The following is a 14,341-nucleotide window of genomic DNA, read 5'->3' as shown; positions in this document are numbered from 1 at the left end:
AGTGGAAAAATTGTCATTCGTAACGTGCTATTTGTAACGGGCAAAGCTATGCCAATTACAATAAACATATTCGTAACGGTCAAAATAAAAATACGTTACAAATGTATATTATTTGTAATGGGCACTATATTGTCCGTTACGGAAACTATGTTATTTGTAACGGGCAACATAGTGCCCGTTACGAATACTATTTATTTATAACGGACAAAATAGTGCACGTTACAAATAATCGAATTTGGTCCAGACCGTCCAGTTATGAGGAAAGCCCATTCTTATAATTAGGGTTTCATCTCTCCTCTAGTCCTTAGCTGTCATACCCAATTACCCATCCCTCTTTCCTCTCTCCTCTCGCATTCACTCAATCTCTCTCTTCTCCTCAAGTCCTCACTCAATCTCCTCCATTTTTATATTTATATGAACAACGGAACAAGCATAGGTTTCCGAACATCAAAATCCAGCGATCATCCGTCGGATCTCTGCAAAGCGGTGGATTTTGGGGCATTTTCAAATTTTTCCAGAAATTCAACTCAATTTCTCACTCGTTAGGTAATTAATCCTTGTTTCATTGACTTTAATTGCTTAATTCTTTCGATTATTTTCTCTTTTTTGGGTAAATTTTTTAATTGAGAAAATTTGCAAAGCTGAATTGGTTTATGGTGTAATTAGGAAGAGAAACAGATGAAATTCTGAGAAATTGATAGTTGAATGGTGCTATTTTAGGATAGGTTATCGTTAATCCTTTCTAATTTTGAATTAAATGGGAGAAATAGAGAGATGGAAACATATTATTTGGTTTTTTTAGGGCTATTGTTATTTCTTAATTTGATTGTTTGTACTTGAATGTTTGAAAAATACTTTGAATTTAGAAGCTATATAAAATGGATTATCTAAGAATAATTGTTGCATAAAATAAAAATATAGTTAATGGTCCACTGATGATGGAATTTGAAACAGTGGTTGAAGGTTTAGACTAGCATGTAGATTCGAATGTTTAATATTTTGTTTTTTTGGTAATTTTTGTTCTTACCCCTTTTATTGGTTTTTTGAGTTGTTTGTGATTCTTTTTGTTGGAGTTTGATTGTATTGTTGGGGAATTGAACTGGGTATTTGTTTAATTTTTTCTGGGGTTCGTTTGATTTTTTTATTGGGGGGTTAAATTGGGTTAATTGCTGTTAATTCATATGCTTTTAGTTGTATTATTAAAGGAATTAAATGGAATTGGCATAATATCTTTTGTTTCGTTGGAAGCTTGGAATGTTAGACTAATTGTTGGATAATAATTCGTGGGTTGATTAGCATTTTTAGTAATTTTGTTGTAGATGAATTAGGTAGGAATTGTATGACAATTGATGTATTTTATGTTTCTAAATTGGAAATGTGTTTATTTTGATGAACAATGAACTTTGATTGAAATGAAACTGACATTTTTACCTTGATGTTATTGTAGAGTAGTTTTGTTTCTTGTTTTTATTAATGGGTTAGGTAGTTAATAGTCTTAATAATATGTAGTTTTTTCCACCTTTTATTGATCCTCTGTACTTAGTATATGATTGCAGGTGGAAGTAGCTTACCACAAAGCTTGAAGCCCTCGTATCACATCAATCTCAACTCTCAACAGCCTAGTCCACAAGCAGGTAGCAGCAACCTCCTTTCTTCCACAGCCTAGTTGTGGCGACCCTTTTATCGTGCATCAATTCAGTTTAGTCCGCAACCACCCCGTGGAGAGCAGTAGACAGCCGCAGCCAGCCTGTGGGTTGGGTACCTGATGATAATTTTTTTGAGATAAAGAGAGGGAACCTACAGAGCCGCTTAATTCCCTCCAAATAATTGATCTCTGATTTTCTGGGTTCGAATTTACAACGATATTGGCTGATATTTGTAGCAATTCTTGATTCAACTCGTTGCTCCTCATTCATCTTTTATCCTATTCAACTTGTTGCTGGTTTGCGTGTTTGATTTTGATGCCAATTGAAGGTAATAATTACTGCAAGTATATATAACTTTATTCTCGAACTTTTTCTCTTGAATTTGCCGGCATTTTGGGGGAAAATTTCTGGGAAATTGTGACTGAATTTGCTATGAACATCACTCATCATTGACTTGTTCTCGATTGAAAATTATGATGGAATTGACGAAATTTACAGGACTATTTAGAGTTCATTAATTTAACTCTGATCTGACTTTCTTAGTTGCAATCTAATATCAAAAATTGTGTGGTAGTGGTATTAGTTTATTGCTACATTGACACGGTTATGAGACTTGAGAGGATTGCATATGATGATATAATTGGGTGGATATTTGGGTTTATTTGAAATATCATTTTGCCGCTACTGTTCCATTGCTTCTTGAAGGACCCTATGAGGACTTGTGATACTTAATTATGGAATATCATTGTGCCCATTTCCTTGAATTATTCTTTGTTGTCTTAATGATTCAATGAGAGTCACTTAGTTGATTGTTAATTTGCAAAATGAATTGAATAATTATTTAACTTTATTCATACTTGAGATTCTACAAAATGTGCTCATATATTTAAGGTATTAATCTTTTCCTTTTGCATAAAATACATTCTATTTCTGAATTTTGATCTTATATATGTTCCATGTGAAACTGTAACTTTTGTGATCATAATTCATAATTGTTCATTTTAAGTTTAAGGATGAATTGGTGTAATTAGGCATGATAATGTTACTACTTTTTGATGTTTTATTTATAGTAATAAATACTGAGGCTTTATTTAGGTGGAAAAAGTTTAAGTTGAGTTGGGTTTGTTTAAGCTCTACTATTCCCTTTTGTTTTTGTTATCACTGAGAGAAAATTAATCAATTGTTAATGTAGTTATATTACTGAAAGAGTGAGGAGATTTAGTATGTGTGCATGCTAATTGTCGTTTTTGGTCATCACTGAGAAAACATATCAATTGTTTTCCTCTTTCTAGGGTCTGGCTGTGCTAATTTTCCAGGTTGTCTTGGTACCAACAATTATTGGAGGTAACTTGAAGATGGTGTTTGGAGGCAGCCTCGGAATTGAGATCAAAGTTTCAGCTACCCGGAAAAATGGTGGAAGATGTAAATTATTCAACACACTAATTTAGAGGAAAATGATTTAAATCTGATGGTAGTCTTAAGTAAACTTGTTTTATTATTATTACAATTGAGATTTGCTTTTGCTTTGTTTTAGTTTTAGTTATTAGGAAATAATTAAAGCAGCTTTTGCTGATTGTATATTATTCGGTAATTATTAAGTGTACTATACTTGTATTTTATATATATATATATATATATATATATATATATATATATATATATATATATATATATATATTGATAAAATAATTGTGCAAGCTAGCCGTCCAGCATGTGCTGGATTTTATTTTTTTTAATTGGACCTCACAGTATTCGTAATGGGCAGAACTTGCCCGTTACAAATAACCCCGTTATTCGCAACGGGCAAAAAATGTGCCCGTTACGAATAACGGGGTTATTTGTAACGGGTGTTTGAAATGCCCGTTACAAATAATGGGTTATTCGTAACGGGCAGCTGAAAAACCCGTTACGAATAACCCATTATTCGTAACGGGCATTGTTGCCCGTTACGAATAATGGGTTATTCGTAACGGGTTTTTCAGCTGCCCGTTACGAATAACCAATTATTCTTAACGGACGGTGCCCGTTATGAATAAGAAAGGCCATCCGTAACGGCCGCATACGTAACGGCCACTGCCCGTTACGGATGGGCAGTTTTCCACTAGTGATTGTTTGCATAGAAAAGGATTAGTTTAGGAAGAGTTGAATGGTTCAAGGATGTTTTCTTTGTAACACCAAGGGTGTTTTGGGTCATTGGCGATGTTGTCGAATGACCACTTGTTTGTCGATTGGGATTTATATGATATGCATGCATCTTTGCACTTTTCTTTATCTTTTCCTTTCTTCTCCTTTTCTTCTTTTTTCTAATTTTCTTTTTTATTTCTTTCTTTTCATAAATGTAAAAATCCAAAAATATGATTTTGAGGCTTCTTTTAGTTTTCTTTTCATGTTATGCTTTTGTTATGGACATAATATCATCTGAACTTTTGCTTTTGAATGAATGGTTTCCTATGTGGTATTGATATGCACGGTTTGAGAGTATCTTTGGTTGATTCTAGGATAGAGTATGCTAAGGTAGTGTCTTTAGAACTTTTAGGACCTTGAAGCCGGATTCTATTTGTTTTTGAAAATTTGCAATTGCTCCTTTTTGGTGAATTTGAAACTAATAGTGAGTTATTGCTACAACCTTGTGAGGTTTCATTCTTTTCAAGCCTTCTACATATCTTGCTTGAGCGGCACATGGATCCTTGACTATTGTATGCTTTATCTAGAATTTGACTCTTGTCTCCCAAGATCGCGACCGAGCCATTTAGGAAGGACAAAGGCATCTTTTTGGGGTGGTGATTTTTCTTTTTCTAGGATAGTTTTCTATTTATTTATTTTGGGTTTTCATTTGCCTACTTACTAACAATTTGAGCCATAAACCTTCTTTTCAAGCCATATCTATAGATTTTGAGCCTTTTGTTTCATTCTTGTTTCCATTATTGGTTTTTGTGAAGCAATTGATCATTTTGTTGGAGTATATGGTGGATGAGTTGTATATTGGTTCTTGTGATGTATGCAAGTTTGTATTGTATATATCTTGTGAATAAAAGGCAAAATGCCAAGTTGAAGAAGCCGTCCATAGTTAAAACAGGCGAGGACAATGGAATAAAGTGAAAAATGAAAAAATTGATAAAAAAAAATGAAAAAAAAGCAAAGCAAATTCAAATAGCTTTGGCAAAAGTGAGAAAAAGTGAAAATTGAAAAAAGTTCAAAAAATATTTTGATGTAAGTGTCTTTCTCCCTATTTCAAGCATTGAGGACAATGCTTCATTTTAGCTTGGGGGGAAGCGTTCTTACGCTTTTTGTATATATGTTTATGTTTTTGGCTTTAATAATCTTGGGGGTGTTGGTGTTTTTGTTTGGTGATTGCTTGATTATGGTGTTGAGGATTGATCACCCTTTGCTTCACAATTTAGGTATACCACCAAATTTAAAATTTTAGCCTACCCTCACCCTTTTCGCCCTTATATTACAACCCTTCTCAAGACCTTTTGACCTTTGTGGTTGAGTCAGAAGTCGGTGGAGGGAGATGCGAGTCAAGCCTATAGAGCGGTGTGCCTTAGTCAAGATGTCGAGTAGCCTTATATATTTTTCTTTTTCCGGTTCCTTCAAGGAATCATTGAGATGCTTGCTAAAGGTGGATTTGAAGCTAATTGGGAGAATGTGCTAAAAATGTTTTGAGATGAAAGTGAATTGTGTTTCATTAGTTCTCTATGCTTAGCATATCCTGTGTTTCATTTGTAAAAGTCCGTTTCATTAGCTACTTGTTTGAATTTTTTATTTTACTTTCTTTTAACGATTCTGCCTTCAAGAGTTATGGGTGAAACTATTTGGATACCCTTACGAGACCTCACTCGTCCTCATTGGCGACTTTGGGGTTTAAAGGGCTTGTTATGGCTAAAAGAAACCGTGATTCCTACGAAGGTGAGTCTTAGTGTATATTCTTATCTCTTTCTTTCTTTTTCTTTGTTTGAATAAGTCTTTCATCCTTTTTCTTCTTACCTTGTTTTGCTCGAGGACAAGAAAAAGTTTAGCTTAGGGGAGTTTGATGAGTGTCATTTATGGCACTCATTTAGCTTCTTTTAAGATGATTTTTCATTACTTTTACTTCTCTTTCTCCTCTTTTTCTTTATCTTTTCTTAAATTTTCTCTACTTTGCATTTTCTTTAGTTGCTTTCTTATTTTCTAGCTTTTCTTAGTTTATTTTGTGTTTTCTTCTTTACTTGTTTGCTTTTCTTAGTTTCTAGGAAGTTGGTGATGTTCGAGAAGCTCAATGGCGTTTTCTCAGGGTTTTCAAGCCAAAGATGTGTCCCGGTTCCCTCTTTTTGGAGCCCAAAAGCAAAGGTGTGCAAGAGTTAAGTCTTCAAGGATGCGCTCTCATGCCGCGTGGACATTAAAAGACGGTGTTGAACCCACCGAAAAGGCTTCAAGAAACTGCCTTAGCAACATGCATCATACGGAGCTCACGGGGACATCTTCGAGTGCACCAAAGGGCATCCCCTGCTCCCATGGTGCGGCCGCGCGCGAGGGAGGAGCGGCCGTGCGGCTCTCCTCCCCCTGTTTCCGTACCCATTTTGTTGCGGCCGCACTTAGGAGTGAGAGGCCGCACCTTTTTAGGTCTCTTTTGGACGTCTAAATAACTTCTTTTTAGTTAGTTTTACTATATATAGATTTCCTTCATTTCTAGAGAAAGAAGAATCCTTGTTTTAGAATTAGAATTGATTTTGATTAGAATTTTTGAGAGAGAAGCTCTTGATTTGGTGATATTGTTCTTAGATTTTAGAGAGAGAAACTTGGTGTTTGATGATTGTGATATTGAAATCTTCATTCCTCTTCATTCCTTTTTAATGCTATTTTATGTTTGATTTTGATATACTGTTGAATTTCTATTGTTTACCTTGACTTTGATTGTTGATATTTGGATTACAATATTGAAGATGAGATTGATAATTACTTTTGTTATGCTTTTCAATTTTACCATGAGTAGTGAGTAGTTCCTTTCCTAGGGATGTGGTGAAGCATGTATTGGTGATAATCTATAGCTAATTTGGATTTTTGATTGATTTGTTGATGTGATTAAATTGGTTGATGAAATTTGTGCATGTGTTTGATTTGAAGAGGAGTACCTAACCTTGATGATCATGCTAGATTGCATAATAGCTTTCAATGACACGAACAGTTGATTTAGATTCTATTATTATCGATTGATCTTGATTAGCAATTTTCCTTTGAAGTCATTTGTAGAGACATCTAGCTTGACCCTTGGAAATATCTTCTTGAGTGATTTTGATTGCAAATTTCGTTTTCCCTCGCATTGCTTAATTGATCAAATTCCCTCGAATTAGCAAGTTTATCATTGGTGGATGTGGATCCTAAATTCCCTAGTGTTTTGATAATTGATTTTCATTTGTTTGATTGAATTGATTTCGATAGCATAGACCAACTCACCATTTTAAGATTTTGGAATAGCTTATCTTAGACTTTAGCAAAACCGCCTTCCCTTGGATTCGACCTGGTCTTTCCCCTATACCTAGGGTTTGGTTTAGTTTTACAAATTTTGCTTTAACCGGGAAATCTAGTTTCCAACAACCTAGGTTTATCCTCGTGTTAGACATGCCCTTATAAGCTTTATAGACGCATACTCCGGATTCTACAAGATCCCTTTATAGGAGGAAGATCAAGAAAAAACAGCGTTTGTGACTGAGCAGGGGCTATATTGCTAAAAAGTGATGTCATTCGGCTTGAAGAATGCCCCTGCTACTTTTTAGAGACATGTAAATACGGTTTGTAGAGATCCAATTGGCCGAAACATGGAAGCCTATATTAATGTTATGATTGTCAAGTCAAAGCGATCAGCTGACCATCTAAAGAATCTCCGATTTACGTTTACCGAACTCAGGCGGCATAAGATGATGTTAAATCCAAAGATATGTGTCTTTGGTGTTGAGTCCGGCAAATTTCTCGGTTTTTTAATCGATCAGCATGGTATTGAAGCCAACCCTAAGAAGATCTAGGTGGTCTTAGACATAAAATCGGCGAGAACTATCAAGGAAGTGCAAAGACTAACCGGCTGTTTAGCCGCTGATAAGTGTCATTTATTACACATTTTAGGGTGTTTTTCTCCCTTAGTTTTAGGTTTATTTTGGTCTTTCTTGTCTATTTCTAGTACGTTTAGTCTTGTTTTAGTTATTATTGCCTTGTTTTATGTTTTTAGGTCTTAGTTGTGAATAATATGCTTTTTGCTCGATTTTTAACTTGATTTACATGCTTTTCTATGTGATCTTTTACTCTTTTCTCTCTTGGTCCATTTGTCTAGATACATGGCACGTTCCTCGATGTTAATGACCCGAGAGAAGGCCGAAGATTTCATGAGAAGATGCCTTGAAGCAAAGAGATGCAAGCAAGAATAAGAAGCAAGCAAGAAGCTCGAGCAGCCCTCCACAACAAGCAAGCACGAGCAAGCCAGCAACAAGCACGAGCCACAACAGTAGCATAGCGAGCAACCGTGGCACATCAGCAGGCACCGCTGTGCGGCAGCCATCACCATGGCACTGCAGCCAGCGCTGCTGTGCGGCAACCACCATAGTAGCACGACAGTAGGCGCCGCTGTGCGGCAGCCTATCCCTACCGCCGCGGGCACAACCCCGCCACCCGCGGTTGTGGCCAAGCGTTTTTCCAGCGTTGTCCAGCTTCCTATAGAAGTCTGGGAGATGCCCTTGCCGCGGGCGCAGCCCCTAGCCACCGCGAGCGTGACTTTCTAGGTTGTCTTCGTGTTTTATTCTCGGATTTTCCTTCTTTCTCTGTTTGTATATATATATTGGACGACCTTCTTTTGAATTTATTCATCCAATTATTCAAGTTTTTACATTTTCTTTCTCCTCTAATTAGGATTAGGGTTAGAGTAGGAGTTTCTCCCTCTTGTTTAGAAGTAATTTTAGAGAGAGAAAGCTTGGATTTCAAAGGAGATTTGAGATCTTGAAGAAGCAACTTTGTGGAATCTCTTCTCAATCATTTAATGAGATTTTATAACTTTCTCTCACCTTTATTGCTTTGTTTAATTCTTATGTATTATTCCTTGTTGATTAGGGTAAATAATTAGATTAGTTGTTTGATTCTTGCTTTAATTCTTATTTTAGCTTGTTTTCAATGTTTTTGTTCATCATGTTAATTTAGATGTTGCTCTAGGGACATGGATGAAGGGGATGTTTATGTTTTCAATTCATTTATTGTGTTTGAATTGTGATTGAGGCTATATTTGTGAATATGGATGATGACTTTATTGCTTAGGGTCTTTCTAACTAATTGTCCCGATGATTTTTATCGTGCTTTTTAATTGTGCGGGATTGATTTAATTAAGGGTTTAATTTCATCCATGTTTAGGCTAGTTTAATTGCACGGGAGTGAATTAATCTAGTCGAGTAAATTAGCATGTTTGATTGTGCGGAAGTGAATTAAATGTGTTGATTTCTCCTAATTAAGCCCTTGATAATTTATGTGCATTTGGTTTGTTGAATTCATCAATATACCTCGATTCCCCTATCCCTAGTGTTTTTATCACTCGATTTTATTTGTCTTACTTGTGTTACTTAATGTTCTTTCCAGACTTCATATCCGACTTACACTACTACAAAAGGAGTGTTTTTTCGACGCTGTTGCCTCGACACTAGGTAAAGGGCGTCAACAAGTAAATTTTCATCGCTATAAAGCGTCCAGAATAAAAGCACATGTCACGCATGTGAATGTAGTTAGTGCCTCGTGACTCAGCCCACATTTTCAATTTAGGGGAAAAAAATTAAACCAACAAAAACAAATCCTGACTACTCAAGTTCTCAACCCTAACTTTTCATCTCTCCTTCCTTCCTTCGTGAGATTCATAGATTCTAAACCCAGATCTTAACTCTCCCTGTAATTCCTCTAATTATTGCGTGGAGAAATTTCTCTACTCACTTTGAACTGTAATCAATTTTGTCATTATTCTCTATGCCGCCGTTAAATCTAAGGTACATCTTTCATTTTTGAATTCGAATTTCGCTTTAGATTTGAAGTCTAATTAACTTTTTTTAGAAATTTTTTAACATTATCACAAAATTATGATAAGGTATTGTTTGATTTTTGAATAATAGAAAGTATAGGGTTTTATTATATTTATATATATCGTTATGCTTCATTTTGCGATTTACTTTTGATATGAGGAAATATTCAATTATAAGAAATAGTATAGTCAGATTTCATGTGCGAATTTAAAAGAAGTTTATATTCAATCGATTGAATTGGAAATTTATAAGTAAATTTCTGAAGAGAACTTGATATTTTGAGAAGCAGTAAGAAATGAAGCAAAAAGAAATAAACCGGAATGATAGCTTCTTGTTCATTTTGACTGTATTTAATTGGTTGTTTGATTAATTTTTGTTTTTTTTTTGTTAGTTTTATTCAAATTCAATTCATCTTTAGTTGTTGAAAAGCAAATGTTACTTGTAATTTTGTCAGATCTGATATGATTTTTCAATTTAATTATTGATTCGTCCTCTATATCTATGCATCAAATATATTTTTATAATTCTTTTGGTTTGCTTTAGTCCATTTTTTTTTTCTCAATTTTTAATTTTTGTTCTTCACATACATAAGAGGGGTTTCTTTTCCCTGACATTTTTTTTAGAATTTGATTCCAAATGAAATTAGTGAAACTAAATTGTATAATTGTTCTTTCTTGATTTTGTACTAATAAGTTGATTTTGTGATGGAAATTAGAGAATATTAGGTACTTGAGTTTACAAGTTTTTAATAATGCCCGAAAGCTAACAACCGAATGAGGAATAGATATAGCCCACTATAAATTTAAAAAACTGATCAACTTGTGGTTAAAAATTATGAGTGCTAAACACCCATTTTAGTGTATGATGTTTCTATAGGGTGCAATAATGAATTATACTACTGATTATATAGCAATTTACTACTACATACATTTAAGTATTTATTTCTCATGTGATTTTTTACTCTAGGAGTTTGCATTGGATTTCAGAAAAGTGAAGCCAAGATTTGATGTTGTTGGTGTAATGTTAGTGGTGTTGTTAAAGTCAACTTGCTTGGTCAACGTGTACATCTCTTTTCATACTCTTTTTGTTAAGTTAAGAACTGAGTTGAAGACTACTTATTATCAAATATGAAATGAGAGGATTACTCCATGCTCGATCAGTGATTTAGTGGCTTAAATTTTTTTTTGTTCACAAGTGGATATTTAGATAGTAATTAAAAATTCCTGTGTAAGAACCAATACATGAAATGGGTCTTGCTTGCCTTTTGCAATATGACACACGTTTGTGTAATCAAAGAGATCTTTCATATTTATAAGAGAAAATTAGGGAGGTTAATTTATTTTTGGTTTTATTTATTTTCAACTGAATTCTCAATGGGGACGTAATCAAGGAATTAATTTTGCAAACTAATTCCTTTTTCAGAGTCTATTGGGGACTTTGATTAAGAGAGTTTGAAGAAGTTTTTTCTCCAATTGCTTCTTTTCTGCTAATTTGGTGCCTACTTGATCTCCTCGGTCCCTGCTGCTCTTGTCTTGCTGACATGGCAGCCTCATGGCAGGTGAATTGGCAATAGCTTGGATGTTGCAGGTACGTATGTGTTGTTGCTTTTGTTATTAAGGGCCTGTTCTCATTGACTGAATTGAGCTGAACTGAACTGAACTGAACTGAACTTATTAGAGCCGAACTGAACTGAACTTATTACTGAACTTATTAATTAGTGATTTTTAACTACGGATTAATGATCTTTGAATATTTATTATTATATATATGTGTGTATACAAATGTACATATTAAAATATTTAAGAAAATTATACTATATAATTAAAATATTTATGAAAAATATATTCATGGAACCCCAAAACATTTTTAAAACATATACTATATAATTTAAAAATAAAATTTAAAATGGCAAAAGAACACAATACACTTTGTAAAAAGTTTTGAAAATTCAAAAAAAGTAATAAAAAAAAAACCTGGAACGAATTTAAAACAGAGCCAACCGTCTACTAATCTCTTTATTATTCCAATTACTACCTGTATTTAACCCCAAACAAAGAAAAAAAACCCATACAAGCTTTCTCTCTCTTTGTTCGCCCCTTTCTCCTTCCTCTCGTAAACCACCAGGTCGGCACTGCTAGGAGGTTGATGTGTGTTATTGGCGGCTGCTCTGCTACCTGTCCAAGCTAAGGTTCGTTGATATCCTCTGCCTTTTGTTTAGTAATTTTTTTTTTATTTTATACTTTTTATTAAAACCTCACGAATCATTGGAATGTTCAAGAGTTAACAGTAGATTGTGGTTGCTCATGCCCATGCTCATGAACCACCTTTGGTATTAGGTAGTAGTGTTTGGTTAGCTTAATATCCTGTCTTTTGTTTAGTTTTTTTTTTTTTTTTTTTTTTTTTTTTTTTTTTTTTTTGATGGTTACAATTTTAGTATGAATTGAGTTATGAATTGAAGAATTGAATTGAAATAATGAAGTGTAATGTTGCTGTTTATATGACCAAATTTGCTAATGTCGATGATTATAAGTTGCTGAATTAATTTGTAATTGCCTAGATTTTGAATTGAAGTGAAGTTATTTTTTTTAATTAGATTTGTTATGTTGATGAATTAATTGTAAATTGCAAATTGAATTTGTTGTGTTGATGAATTAACTGCTAATTGGGTAGTTTATGAATTGAATTGAAGTTTTTTTTATTTATTTTATTTATTTTTATAATTTAATTTGGCGAATCAACTTGGTAGTCACTATTTTGTGGTTTGTGGTGTAATGTTTATATTGTTACTTTGGTTGATGTTTAGCCATATCTTTTTTGCAATGAGTACCAAACGAGCATCTTTCACTCCGAAAATTGTGACCATACTTTTGGGATTCCTGCTAGAACATGTCTCCCTAGCTGGTGGGAAAATTGATTAGGATAATGTTGCAAATATTTTAAACACCCGATCTGGAAAGACAATTTCAGCCCTTTTCTGCTAAGAATTGGTACTCGAATATGAAAGAAAAACACAACGCTTGGAAGGAATTAAAGAAATGGACTGATATTGGATAGGTGAATGGTTGCCCTCAAGTTGATGTTGAATCAGAAAAATGGCAAGCCTTTTCTAAGGTACTTGTTAAGTATTCTTCCTTTTAATTCCTATAATGTAGACATATATTTTCTCTTTCAACTAATATATTTCTTTGACACGGTATCCTTTTTCAAAAATATAAAGCCAACGGAAGATCCCTTCTTAGGACTCCATTCGAGAATGAGGAAGAATGGAATAGGATTTTGCTTGGTAATTATGCAACTGGTGATTTAAGTTTTACACCTGCTTCACTTGGGATGAAACAAAAGCAAGCTGCTGTTGAAGATGAAGAATCTGGTGACTCCGATGATGTTCATGATGATGAAACCCGCAACATTGCCATCCAGCCTTGTGTTGCACCAAGTGACTCATAAAAGTGTAAAAGCATTGACATCTAGCCCTCTAGGATATCTAGTAAAAGCTCTAGGGAAGAGGATATTGATGGGTGTCTTGATGTATTAAGGCGATCCTCTATGAGTCAATCTTCTAAACCCAAAAATGCTTTTGGTGAAGTTCTTAGTATCTTGGAGTCCATGGGGATTGTTGAACAGTACGGGGAAGCCTTTGCTGTAGATACTCTTGATAGCTTTCGCAGTACTCCCAGTGCCATTGATCTTTTCACCACTTTGCGTTCTGATGAAGGGAGACTTCACTTCTTAAGGAAGCATTGTAAGCTTCCAGATAATGCGTATAAGCCAGACACGTCTTTCAGTTCATTGATATATGAATATGTCTTGATGTATGACAACTAGTATGTTAGGTTGGAATTGTGTGACTTTCTAGTTGCTTTTATGTTCGGGATTAGATTTTCATTGTGGATTTTAGTTACAACTTATGTTGTTGTAATATGATCGGAGGATTTCATTTCAAGTATTTCTATTATGTGTGTTTGTATCAACTTTTGTTACCATTATGTATCAACTTTTGTTTAGTGTATGTGTAACTTAATTCGCACATATTTCTTGTTTTATTTTTAAAGTTTGTCTAAGCAATTTGCGTTAAATATTTTGGTGGTTATGTAGAATGGATGATGAGTTAGTCCAAGAAAGTTTGACACGTATAGCATTGCACGAGCTAAGGAGATTGACGTCCCAAGTTGTACGGATACCTATGCATGTTAGTGGGGAAACGGGAAGTCAATGGATTCATAGGATGCTAACAGGCCATCATAATTTGTGCAAAGAACAATTTCGGCTAAGTAGAGAAATATTTATAAGTCTTGCTAATGTCCTCAGAGCACAACAATTGTTGACAGATGGTACTAGTAGACATATACACATTGAGGAGCAACTTGGGATAGGTTTGTACATGCTTGCCAAACCTGTTCCGTCCGTGATGCTGCTGAAACATTTCAACATGGGTATCTACTATTTCGAAGTATTTCCACGCAGTCTTAGAGGCTTTGCAGACATTGTCAACTCAAATAATTCGACCATATCAAAGTTTGAATGAAACAGCTCCTGAAATTCAAAACAACAACAAATACTGGCCTTTCTTTAAGGTACTCATTCACATTAAATTTTCAAGATGTTTAGTGTCCATGTAATGACCATATTAACTTTTCTTCTTAGGATTGCGTTGGTGCCATAGATGGTACCCTTATA

At 34.4% G+C, this 14,341-nt stretch overlaps 1 long non-coding RNA gene across 1 annotated transcript; it reads left to right on the top strand.

Moving 5' to 3' along the window:
* The first annotated feature begins 316 nt into the window (after positions 1–316).
* On the top strand, positions 317–3,249 carry LOC145576603 (uncharacterized). Its single transcript, XR_014098483.1, has 3 exons — positions 317–546; positions 1,557–1,974; positions 2,939–3,249. It is a non-coding gene; the product is annotated as an uncharacterized LOC145576603 (long non-coding RNA).
* The last annotated feature ends 11,092 nt before the right edge of the window (positions 3,250–14,341 follow it).

Source organism: Chenopodium album, chromosome 13 (assembly GCF_948465745.1).
Source record: "Chenopodium album chromosome 13, dcCheAlbu1.1, whole genome shotgun sequence".
NCBI lineage: Eukaryota > Viridiplantae > Streptophyta > Magnoliopsida > Caryophyllales > Amaranthaceae > Chenopodium > Chenopodium album.
This window is presented reverse-complemented; position numbering and strand designations above follow the sequence as displayed.